The sequence below is a fragment of the Meles meles genome, chromosome 10 (genome assembly GCF_922984935.1).
Source record: "Meles meles chromosome 10, mMelMel3.1 paternal haplotype, whole genome shotgun sequence".
NCBI lineage: Eukaryota > Metazoa > Chordata > Mammalia > Carnivora > Mustelidae > Meles > Meles meles.
In genome coordinates this window covers 77,466,107-77,478,572 of record NC_060075.1, presented here as the reverse complement: position 1 = coordinate 77,478,572, position 12,466 = coordinate 77,466,107, and the positions used below count along the sequence as shown (strand labels likewise).

Here is a 12,466-nt window from a genome sequence, read left to right as displayed (position 1 = left end):
AAAGTCTCTGCCTTTGGCTCAGGTCATGATCCCAGGGTCCTGGGATCGAGTCCCACATCGGGCTCTCTGCTCTGCAGGGAGCCTGCTTCCTCCTCTTTCTCTGCCTGCCTCTCTGCCTAGTTGTGATTTCTCCCTGTCAAATAAATAAAATATTTTTTAAAAAAAGAAAGAAAATTGGCCAAAGTGTACTTTATGAAGTGCAAAAGAGTAGTAGTTCAAGCATAGGCTGTGGAGATGAGGATTCAATTCTGAATCTATCACTTATCTGCTGTGCACCCTTGCACATTTTTTCACTTGTTTTTGGTTGTATAAAATAGAATTCATTTGTAATAACTGTACTGATGCATCTAACACCTGTGAACATTAAACATGTAAAGCATTAGACACATAAGCACTCAAAAACTGCTAGTTCATGTTGTCCAAGTCCAAAGGCTTATGTCACACTTCCACTCTTTCTTTTTTCAAATAGACTTTTTTTTTAGAGGAGTTTAAGATGCACAGCAAACCTAAAAGGTACACACTTCCAATATACCACCTCGTCTACACATGTAAACTCCTCTATTATTAATATCACCCACCAGAGTGGTACATTTATTACAAATGAAGAACCAACAATGACACATTATCACCCAAAGATCATAGTTCACATTAGGGTTCACTATTGGTGTCGTACATTTTGTGGACTTTAATAAATATAGAAGCATTTTTATCTACCATTTTAATATCAGTATCCTCTTCCTCATCTATTCCTCTCTCCAGCCCTAAATCTTGGCCATTACTGATCTTTTTTTACTATCTCCAGTCTTCTCCTTTCCAGAATGCCATATAGTTTGAATCATACAGTATGTGACTTTTTCAGATTGACTTATTTTACTTGGTCATGTGCATTAAAGCTTCCCTCATATCTGTAATGGCTTGATAGTTCATTTCTTCCTAGCATTAGATAATATTCTGTTGTATGGATGTACCACAATTTATCCCCTCACCTACTGAAGCACATCTTGGTGTCTTCCAAGTTTTTGGCAATTAAGAATAAAATCACTGTAAATATCTCTGTGCAGGTTTTTATGTGGACACAATTTTTCAACTCATTGGGTAAATATCAAGGAGCAATTGTTGGATCTTATAGTAAGAATGTTTAGGTCTGTAAGAAACCGCCAAACTGTTTCTCAGAGTAACTGTAACATTTTGCATTTCCACTAGCAATTAATGAGAGTTCCTGTTCCACATCTTCACAAGAATCTGGTGCTGTCTGTGGTTTTTATTTTAGTCACCCTAGTAGGTGTATAATAGTATCTCATTATTGTTTTACACTCCTTTTGTGAAACCCAACGTTTATGACTGAGAAATTCTTTTACCGCAAAGAATAGCATGGTTATGGGGACTACTGCTGAAAACTATATACATCTGTGTTAAAATCTAAATATTTATGTTCTAAGCCCATTTCATTGTGTAGTTTTTACCACCATCACCCCCATGTTTCTTTGATGAATTACTGTCCCTTCCACAAAGTCTTTCAACAATATTTTGTAGTCAAAGGAAACCACAACTGCATAGAAAAATCAAAACATGCTAAGATAATGGGAGGGAGGGGGATTACTAAGTATTATTAACCTCATTAGATACTTAGGGCCAATTTGGGAGTACTTTTCACATTTTCCATAGCCTTATTTGACATTTACGACCGAGGATGACTACATTACCCTTGTGACAACATAGTTTGAGTCTACACATAGTTGTTGGAAGCAAGAACATTAGTTATGTCTAACTTTTAAACTTCTGTCAACTCAGTACAGAAAGACTACAAGAATCTAGTTTCCTAAACAAGTAAAATGAGGTTGGAATCATACACAGTGGTAACAGGTTCGGACCATTCCACCATAAGATTTCCAAGGCCTTGACTCTTTAAAAACACAATCTCTGCCAGGGTCTCACGGAGCTTCTAAAACACTGGTCTAGAGGATGGCCCTGAGTATTGGTTCTTTTTAAGTTTCCCACACAACTTAAGAGCAGCTGGCTTAGAAAAAAGTGGTTTAAGAGGAGACTCTTCTTAGGCTCACAGAGGATACTTTTGACTAGAACCGCAACACACGCCCAAAGCGCCTACGGCAATGCACCCTGTGAGGAGCCAGACAAAATTCCCGGCTTTCTTTTGCATCTAGACAAGGCTCTTATTCCGTTCCACGCCCGGCTGTATCGGCTCCGGAGCGAGGCGATTTTGTGAAACTGCCAGCTGGGCCCAACTGCCCGCCCGAGCCAGAAAGATCACAGTTACGCCCAAGAAAGATGGACCTCCTTCACAGCATCAGCGGCGAAACTGTAAGTACCGCGATTTCCTATTAGGAAGAGAGAAGGGCTGACCACAAAGAACCACCACACCAACCGGTACCAAAGCTCCAAAAACCCGGGACTTAGAGCTCTCCGACTTGGCCGGAAGTGACGCGAGCAGCCACCTCGCAGGGCAGTCCCAAGGGAGAGGAGAGCGGGAGGGGGAGCGTGCGGAGGCTGGGGGCGGGGCGCGGCCGTAGCTCCGTTTCCGGTGGCTCGTCGCTCTCGCTCACTCCAGCTGCAGCCACTCTTGCCCGTGGCTGCTTCCTCCATCCTGGTATTTTTTGGAGCCTCCATCCTGGTTCTTCCAAAGTGCCCGGACCCAAAACAGGAAGTAAGTGCGATGGAACCTTCAGGTCCCAACCGCCGCCAGGGCCGCTCCGCCCAGTAGAGCCTGTCCGGCCCCCTTGCTGCCAGTCTGTTCCCGCCGGCCGGCGCAGGCTGTGGGCACTCGGGCACCGCGGGCGGGGTCGGAGCTGGGCCTTCATGACGCTGAAGCTGCAGTCCCCGCATGATCAGGCCAGGGCCTCCCTCTCAGGGCCCGGCCCGCGTTGGTGGCTCGGGCTACAGAGTCGGGTAGTGAGCGGCCGCCGAGGCGCAGCAGCGATCCGGCGGGGGCGGAAAATGGCGGCGGCTTCGGTGGAGCTAAATGGCGCCGGGACCCCTGGGGGTGGGGTGGGCCGGGAGCTTCGGTAGAGAATTGGGCACGAGAATGCGGAGAGTAAGGAAGCCTTAGTTGCTTCTCGTGGTGTTCCTTTTGGGGTTTTTTTTGGTTACCTTTTCGGTTTTATGTGGTCCAGTGAAGGAGAGGTGGGCTTGAGAGAGTTGGGCGGGTCTCGTCCCCCCCCCCCTTTTTTTTTTCTTTTACCTTGTTTGCGTCTTAGACTCTTCCATCTTTTGGGATTCGTCCTAGCTCTGCTGTTCAAGGCCCATGCAGAGGCAGTCGAGGTTGCTGGCCGCAGTATCTCGGTCAGCCTCTCTTAAAACGAGGGACTAGGACTGACTGCGGAGGGGAGAGTGTCCTAGTCGAGCCGAGAACCGTAAAAGGCGTCTGCAGAGTAGTAGTTGTCATATTTTGCTGAGTTCTGAGGGAGTTTTAAATTTTTTTAATCTTCTTGTCCTTTACAATAGACTTTGTTTTGACCCAGTCTCTGGCGTAGATTTGGGAGTAGAGGTGGCCGAGTGCCGTTCCATGCAGTTGAATGATGCAGCATCTGTTTTTATAATAAAAATACTCGGTGAAGATGAGGAGAGGGTGATAATTATATGAAATGTAAGTCAGTAGTCCCTCTCTTTTTCCATGTTTGAATCTGGAAATTCAAATTCGGTGTGTGGTTGCTTTTCTTGTAACTTGATTCATCGTCGTGTTCCTCTTGACAGTAGGCGAGGCTGCTTGTTGGGACATCCGACAAAATTCATAGTCTGTAGGGTGACTTTCGAATATGCTGTGTTTTGAGAATAGAATAATACCATTTCGAAATTTTTTTTATCTTTTCCTAATTTTATTTTTAATTCGTGCAAGGTGATTAACCATTTATGGCTTTTAAGCTCCAGCCCAAGTAAGAAACTATTCTTCCGTTGTGTTGAAAGTTTTACAAACGGGATATCGTTTTTTCTTTTTTAAGTTAAAGGTTTTCATATTTTTCAGTGGTGGTTCTTCTTTGATCTGGCTTTAAAGTTGTTTCTAATAATCTTTTTAGTATTACTGTTTTGTTTTTTTAGTAATTTGAATAATTACCACCATTTTAACATTTAAAGATTCTTTGGCGATTAAATACCAAAAACTTAGCGTTTTACTCTGGTGGTTTAGTGGTAAAAGCACATTCATTAGGTTAAGATTCAGAAATGTAGTTAAGATTTAGGAAAAAATTAATATTCATTTCCTTACCAAAAAATAGACTGTCTGAGAAAATTTTGGTGTGGGAATAGTTGCTGTTTTTTCATTCACCAGGGACAAAACAGCTTGAATTTGTATGGAAAAAAATTATGGTTGTGAAAAATACATTTCATGTTTATCTCATTATTTTTACTTCCATATACTTTTGTGCCACCAAGAAGCTAGTTTTTATCTTTTTTAACTTTTTTATTTTTTTTTACTAGTTTAGTTGATAGGCTTACTCCAAAATACGCTTTTGGGGACTGATCGAGAATCTGCCTTTTCTGCGTGACTATTTGACTGTCTTTATTTGATTGCAGTTGAGCTAGATGGTGGAGCCAAATGCTATTGCCCTGTCTTCATCAGTAAGTACGGGGCATTGCATACTTGCTTAGAACTTTTAAGTTCATACTTTGAGCAGTTAGACAAATAAATATATATCGTATAAGTATTTTCCTCAGAATGTAAAGATTTTAGAAATATTTTGAGGGGAAGCAATCACAAGAATGTTTTGGAGTTAGGATTTGATCTTCGAAAGCAGAGTATGGCTGGGATGTGGTTACTAATAGAGAATTCTATCAAAAGAAGGCAGGTGTCCTTGAATCTTTTTTAAGTTCCCTTTTTTAAGGTTTGTTTAAGACAGCAGGTTTATCTGATTTCACCCTGAGGCAATGGGAGAGAGAAGTGTATTTGTAAGGTTAGATATTGCTGGTTAGAATTGAAATACAAACAACAGAAGCTTATTTTTCTTTTTTTTTTTTATTCACTTCATTTATCTCTCCAGCATCTACAGAGCCTAGTTTTTATTAATGTTATAATAAAATTGTATGTTCTGACAATAACTCCATGTTATTATAAACAGTTGCTTTTGTCATGCTCCATTAAGTACATTGGCTTAAGTTAACACCTGTGAGGATGAACACATTAATGTGAAATACTAGCATCCCTAGGGGTTTACAACCTGGCATATTGATGTTAAAAATTTAGGAGGGCTGGGAAGTGTTTTTTGAAACACTGAGCTTCTAGATCATTTTGAACACACATTTGTAATTGTTGCAGGGACAGCAAAACTTTAGAATACTAATGAAGTTTAGGAAGAGTTGTACTTTTTATGTCTTAGATGCTACTTACGGGATGTTTATCTTCTCAAAATGGAATTCTATTTTTAATAGTCAATCTTCTCATACTGCCCTAATCTGTAACACTTTTTTCCCTCGTATAAAAGGTTTGCCTAGCAATTGGTGTACCTCTGAATGCTGTGCAATTTCAGTTCCAAAGCCTTTTTTATCCTCAAATGATAGGAAATGACCAGACAAAGTTAATAACTTTATTGCTTTGTTAAATGATAGATTTATTAAATGTATGTGGTATTTGTTTGCTTTCATATTACTCCCTTCCCCTCCCTCCTTTCTTTTCCTTTTGTGAAGAGAATTCTTGTAATAGAAATCACAAATAGGTTTGATTTTGCTTTGATTCCATAAAGATAAATAAAAGAAGGAACCTGTTTATCATGTCTGCTGCTTCAAGTTTGTGGAAATATACCCCATTCCATGACTGAATTCCAGAAAGAAGTCGTCAGGAAAAAGCACACTGGAGATAGTTTTTAATTTTTTTTAAGCTGTCATTTTGGTTATGTACACTCTTGTCAGACCATTCTTCCAAGCACTGGGTTGTCTATGCTAATCTTTATTTACCATCACATACTATGTAGCAAAAGAGATGCTCGTTATATTTATTTACTGCTTATGTGTATGTTACTATCTGTCAAGAAAGTGTGCTTTAAAAATAAACATCAGTGTAAATCAGAGGACTATGGAGCTAATTTGATATATTTCCATTTAAAGAGTTTCTGATGGTTCCTTGCATAAAGTGCTCAGTTTTGAATGGATAAAATTTTTAAATGTAGCCAAATACACATAATTATAAGCTCTTAAATCATGCAGGGCATGAAAAATAGTCTTTCTTTTTCATCAACAGTATGATTTTATTGTCAAACCAGGTATGAAATGCTGCACTTTGAAATGAACCATACTACCAAATAATTCTCTTTGATAATAACATTGTTTTTCAATGGTTGGTTAATTGAGGGGTGCCTGGGTAGCTCAGTCAGTTAGAGAGTCTGCCTTCTGCTCAGGTCATGATCCCAGGTCCTCTGGATTGGGCCCTGCTTAGGGCTCCCTGCTCAGTGGGGAGTCTGCTTTTCCCTCTCCCTCTGCCTCTCCCCCAGCCTGTGTGCTCACTCACTCTGGCTCTCTCAAATAAAATTTAAGAAGAAAATAGTTGATAGTTGAAAACAACAGCTTAAGCAACTAAAGCCTTTTATAATAAACTGCACACATAATTTTATTGACACGGTGTGTGGTCATATTTTGCCACCTCAAAACTAAGCTGTTAGGATCATTAGTTACCTTAGTCTAGTATGCTTTATGTTCTTTATAGCTTTGCTTCTCAAACTTTTCACAAAATGTATAGAAGAGCAAATCCCCAGGGGCCTGGAACCACCATCCAAAGCATTCAACCTCAGTATGAAGTGTCCCTGTACCTGTCTTAAATAAAATCAGTGTTCTGCATCTTTCTCTTTTGCCAACGATCTGTGTACGCATGTTCAGGATACAGGCATTTGATCTTGATTCTCTTTAAGACTTTCTAATTAGCAAAGAGTTTTATTTCAGAATATTTTAAAACATCTTTTAATTATTTATTACATATTCTGGAGGAAATCCACTTTATAAGCATTTCCTAAGGCATTAATTACATGCAGTGATATGGTGGTGATCAGTATGGGGTCTTCATAATAGCCCAACCTCAAACAAAAGTTCATTTACAGGATAATGGTTAGATAAATTTAGATACCATGCGCCCATTAAAAATGCTATGGAAGAATAAGTAGAACTCTTGGAAAATACTCCCAAGAAAGTAAGTGCAGGAAAAAGTTCAAAAGATGGGACAGTATGTTTGGAAGATCATCACAAAATGTTACAGTGGAATATATGAATAACTTTCCTTATATTGGTTTAAGAAAAGACATCCAAAAATTAAATGTGGGCTCACACCAGAAACCTTGCATCTGTGTTTTTCAGTCAACTCATTCAATAAAATTCTAGTGTTAAAAGTTCTGTAGCTTGTTTGATTTCCCTGTATGAAAGTATCTTATAATGTTTAGTCTTATCATATCTTTCAGTGTAGAATTCTGACTCCAAGCTTGTAGGGTCAGCAACTTTTAGCTCCTGTGCTTTTCATGATCTCCACTAAATATACCCTCCCACACTTAGACAGTCAGAAACGGATACAAATTTATCTACAAAACTAATTCCCAAACTAGGGAAAAATGCATTTTTCTTGGTCGTGGTTTTTAGAAAATCTTGACACTTTACTTAGCAAATTAGGACCATTAAAGGCATACCTTAGAGTTACTGCAAGTTCATTTTCAGACACTGCAGTAACGCAAAGGTTGCAATAAAACAAGTCAAATGAATTTTTTGGTTCTCAGGGCATGTACAAGTTAGGTTTATACTTACTGTAGTTCATTTAAAGGCATGCAAGAGCATGTCAGTGCCAATGTGCAAACTTAAGAAAAAACTGTTACAAAATGTTATCTGAGTTTTCAGCTAGTCTTAATCACCACAACCAATATACAGGTGTTGGGTGCTTAGGGAAGATGGCCCCCTGGGGAGTTGAAAATCCCTGTATAACTTTAGACTCCCCCCAAAACTAATAGCCTACTATTAACCAAAAGCCTTACCACTAACAGTCAATTAAGACATATTTTGTATGTTTTATGTATCATATATTGTATTCCTACAATAGAAAAATGAAACAAAACATTTACAATACTGTATTGTAAAAAATCCACATGTAAGTGGTCACATGCAGTTCAAACCTGTGTTGTTCAAGCGTGAACTGTAATAATGAAAAAATTGTAATAGTGTGAGAGTTATCAAACACGCAAAATGAGCAAATGCTATTGGTAGTACCAATAGACTTGTTTAACACAGGGTTACCATAAACCTTCATTGTGTTAAAAAACTTAATGTATAATAAAATGAGTTATGCCTCTGTGTAGATTCAGTGGATGGAAATACCAGTCCTAAAGTAATCCATTGAATGTGAACTTTACATCAATACTGGAGTGAAGCAGGATGAAGGATTCATTTCTTTAATTAAATTCTGTATTAAGTACCAGATCCAGAGTTGTTCTTTCGTTCTACGTTAAATAGGGTTCTCGTTCATTGGGAGTTCTCAGTGAACACAAATACATTTTTCATTTAAATGTGAATGTAAGTATTTCATTATAAATGTTTTCTACTGCATTTCACATGTTCTCTTGATTTTATTACTATACTGTTGCTATTTAAGAGACCCACCAAATGATGGATGGAAACGTGCTAAAAAGCCATTTCACCAGTTAAGATGGCTGTTAAAATTTTTTTCCTCTTCTCATTTCTAGTTAGTATAAAAATAGTACACATGATATAACCCTTTACAGGGAATGAAGGGAAGATTTCTTTCTGATACATTTCCCCTATAAACCAAATAAGGAACAGGTCCAGAAGTTAAACATAGTTTCATGTATAATGAATTAGAATGGAAGGCACTAAAATACTCAGCTTTGTACCTTATATCACAAGTTTATTCATCAACATTTCTCAGATACTCTCATAGTCCTATCAGAATACAGTATAGATGTGCTTTTCTAATTAACAGCTTTCTAGACATTACTGTACCTAGTACTCTCACTTGCCCTGAAAGCTAAACCTCATAAAAGACCTGATTATCTTGTCACCCTACTTTGAATTCTCTACATATTCCAGTAGAGCTTCTGTCCCCACTATACCTCAGATACTTTTGTTAAGGCCACCAATGTTCTCCATATTGACAGAAGATCTCCATGATCTTCTCTCTTGCCATGGTTGACTACTTAATGCTCCTTGAAAAACACTCTGTGTGTCTTAACACCTTAGTTTTCCTTCTCCATCACTAGCTGGCCTTTTCATTCTCCTTTGCTTGCACCTGTTAAAGGGTGCTCTGGAACTGGAATCTAAGCTGTCTTACCTAAACTCTCTGGGTGATACTATGTTTAAATTATTTATTTTAAAGTAACATTATTTAAATAAATTATTTATTTAGATTAACATTATACCATGTTAAAAATTATTTGCCGGGGTGCCTGGGTGGTGCAGTGGGTTAAGTCCAACTCTTAGTTTCAGCTCAGGGTTGGCGATTGAGCCCTGTCTTGGGCTCTGCACTCATGTCAGAATCTGCTTGAGACTTTGTTTCCCTTTCCCTTTGCTCTTCCACCGCCAAAATAAATAAATAAATCTTTTAAAAATGTATTTGCATGACACCAACTCATTTGTCAGATATGTCTAATCCTTGTTGAATTGCAGCTTCCAACAGTCAGTGTGATAGCTTTGTTTGAATACCTTATAATGTTAATTATTCTTACTAATAGTAATAAAAATACATAATACACATCAGAGTGCCCCCAAACTCAATCAGCTGTTCTAGGAGTCAGCTTGAGATAGTTCCCCTTTCCTTAATTTCCATCATCTCTTCATTGAGCAGATCCTGTCAACACTGCCTCCAGAATATATCCTTTGTTCAGCCTCCTTCCTTTGCCTGCTGTCAGCAGTCCAACAAGAGTCTACTCTTAGACAACAGCTTGTCTTCATAACTTGCTTATCCACTCTCCATTCTGCAGTCTAAGTGATCTTTTAAAAATGTAAATTATATTCCCCAACTGAAAACAGTCCAAGGATTTGGAAGGCCCTGGGAGATCTACCCCTGTCTTTATCTCCAACCTTAAATTCAGCTACTCTTCATTATGGAAAGCCTCTGCCATACTGGCTGCTGGGTTTTGGGGGTTTTGTGTTTTTGTTTTTGTTTGCCCTGCAACAGGCCAAAGCAGGCTCCACTTTAGGGACTTTGCTATTACTAATCAGCTTTCAGTCACATTCTTGTAGTGGTGTCTCATCTTGCTGAAGCCCTGGAAAGTAGCCATTAAGTTACTGTTGATACAGTGTTGATAGTATGATACTATTTCTGTAAAAAGAGTATGTGTAGCGGGAAGGGCTATGTTGACTTACATATGCATAAAATAACTGGAAGGAAGCCTGAGAAATTGATAAGAATTTACTTATAGAAGAGTTTACTTACTTACAGAGTTTACTTACAGGGGACCGGGTGACTAGGGAACTGGAGCAGGAAGCAGACTTCCCTGTATAACCACCTTCATCTTTTGAATTTTGAAGTATGTAAATGTGTTATCTATTAAAATTAAATTTCAAGTAGTTAAATTTATTAAAATAAATTTCAAGATTAGTTTCTTAAATATTAATAAATAACAGTGACCTCCTAGTTCTAACTACAGTGGGGAGTGGGAGAGGCCTCAGGAAAGTGAGTCAAGACCATAACTAAAGAGACAATAAACAAAAGTGGCCACTATATCTCCAGTGCCTGGAGACTGCCTAATACATTGTAGGTAAGGGATAATATTTGTTGATGGAACAGATATGCTCGTTAATTTGCAAAGCACCTTAGAACCATTTACTAAGCTCAAACCTCAGTTGTCAAATTTTTTAAAATGAACCTAGATGTCTGATTTAAAGCTAGTACACTGCATAGGATTACTTGTAATCAGTGGTTGTCAAGAATTAAATACTTTATTTCAGCTAGCCATTTCAGACTCCCATATCTCTATATTGTCTTAAATCTACCTTTATTTTTTCTTAGATTTAGACTAATTTGGGTCCTGATGAAATTGATTAAAACACCAAACCATTGACTACTTTGCACCTATCAAATGAGCTCTTGTGCTGTTTTTGTTTTGTTTTGTTGTGTTTTTGCTTCATGCTTTCTTTTTATTTAAAAAAAAAAAAAAAGGTTGCCAAGAATAGAGTTTCTGCCTCAGTGGTTTGGATATAAATTCAAACAACTTTTCTGGAAAGGGAGATTCAAAGGAAAACAGGCCAGAGTCTCATCTTTGTTTGCCGGTCTGGAGTTGTTATTAAGGGCAGTGGTCTGGTGTACATGTCCTCTCAGGCATCCAGGAACTGGTCAAACAACAACTAGTGCTCAGGTGTCCTCCTTAAGTCACTTAATGGCCCTGGAGCCTGGGGTCTTGTCCCAGTGTTTGGAGTCTGTGGTCTTGGAGAATATTCCTGAGGACCTCGTCTGGTCACTCCTTAGTTAGATGTTACCAGTTGTTCTGGAAGATTTCAAAGAAATCATTAACTCCTTGACCTTTACGAGGAGGACATACATTAAGGCCTGTATAAGGTGGGGGTATAGGTCCTAGCAAAATTAGAAGCACGAAAAGGGGGCGCCTGGGTGGCTCAGCGGGTTAAAGCCTCTGCATTCGGCTCAGGTCATGATCCCAGGGTCCTGGGATCAAGCCCCGCATCGGGCTCTCTGCTTGGCTGGGAGCCTGCTTCCTCCTCTCTCTCTCTCTCTGCCTGCCTCTCTGCCTACTTGTAATCTCTATCTGTCAAAAAAATTAAAAAAAATTTAAAAAAAAAAGCACGAAAAGAACAAAAGAGAAAAACACTTTTTTTTTTTTTCTCTTCCATGAGGCCCCTTACAGTTTCCCTGTCTCAGTGTTACTTCAGAGTTCCAAGTTTTGGGACGCCTGGGTGACTCAGTCAGTTAAGCGGCAGCCTTTGGCTCAGGTCATGTTTCCAGAGTCCTGGGATCCCGCCCTACATCTGGCTCCCTGCTCAGTGCGGGGGTCTGCTTCTCCCTCTGCCTCTCACCCTGCTCTTGTGCTCTCGTTCAGGCACCCTCTCTCTCTTTCTCTCAAATAAATAAAATCTTTTTTTAAAAAAGTTCTAAATTCTTACTACATAAAAGCCATATTCTTTTATGTATTAATTTCCACTAATTAAACTGTTTAAGGAAGTAGAGTATATAAATGTTTGAGTATGTTTTAAGGAAATGAAAACTTAGGAACAGCGCAGATGTCCAGCGATAGGGCAATTATTAAATAATGTCATGTTTTTTATGAGGTTTAAGTTTTACGTGATTCCGAAAACTTCAGTTAGATACCTAGTTTGGTTTCATCATACTTTTTAATATGAATAAACTCAAAAAGTAGGACATAAATTGCTTACACACTGTAGTGTATACACATTTATAAACACACACACACACACACACCAAAGAGCGTGAACTCTGCTTTTGATAAGTTTATGGATGACTTTTTTTTTTTACATTGAATTTCTCCATCTTCTGCAGTAAAGTATTACTAACCAACCTTTTAAGAAA

The 12,466-nt window shown here is 38.7% G+C and overlaps 1 protein-coding gene across 2 annotated transcripts in view; it reads left to right on the top strand.

Moving 5' to 3' along the window:
• Positions 1-2,551: 2,551 nt before the first annotated feature.
• Positions 2,552-12,466, top strand: part of DMTF1 (cyclin D binding myb like transcription factor 1) — a 45,658-nt gene continuing 35,743 nt past the window's right edge. For both annotated transcript variants that reach the window (XM_046020154.1, XM_046020153.1), the window contains exon 1: positions 2,552-2,662. The gene's annotated coding sequence lies outside the window, so the exon portion shown is untranslated. The remainder of the gene's footprint in view (positions 2,663-12,466) is intronic.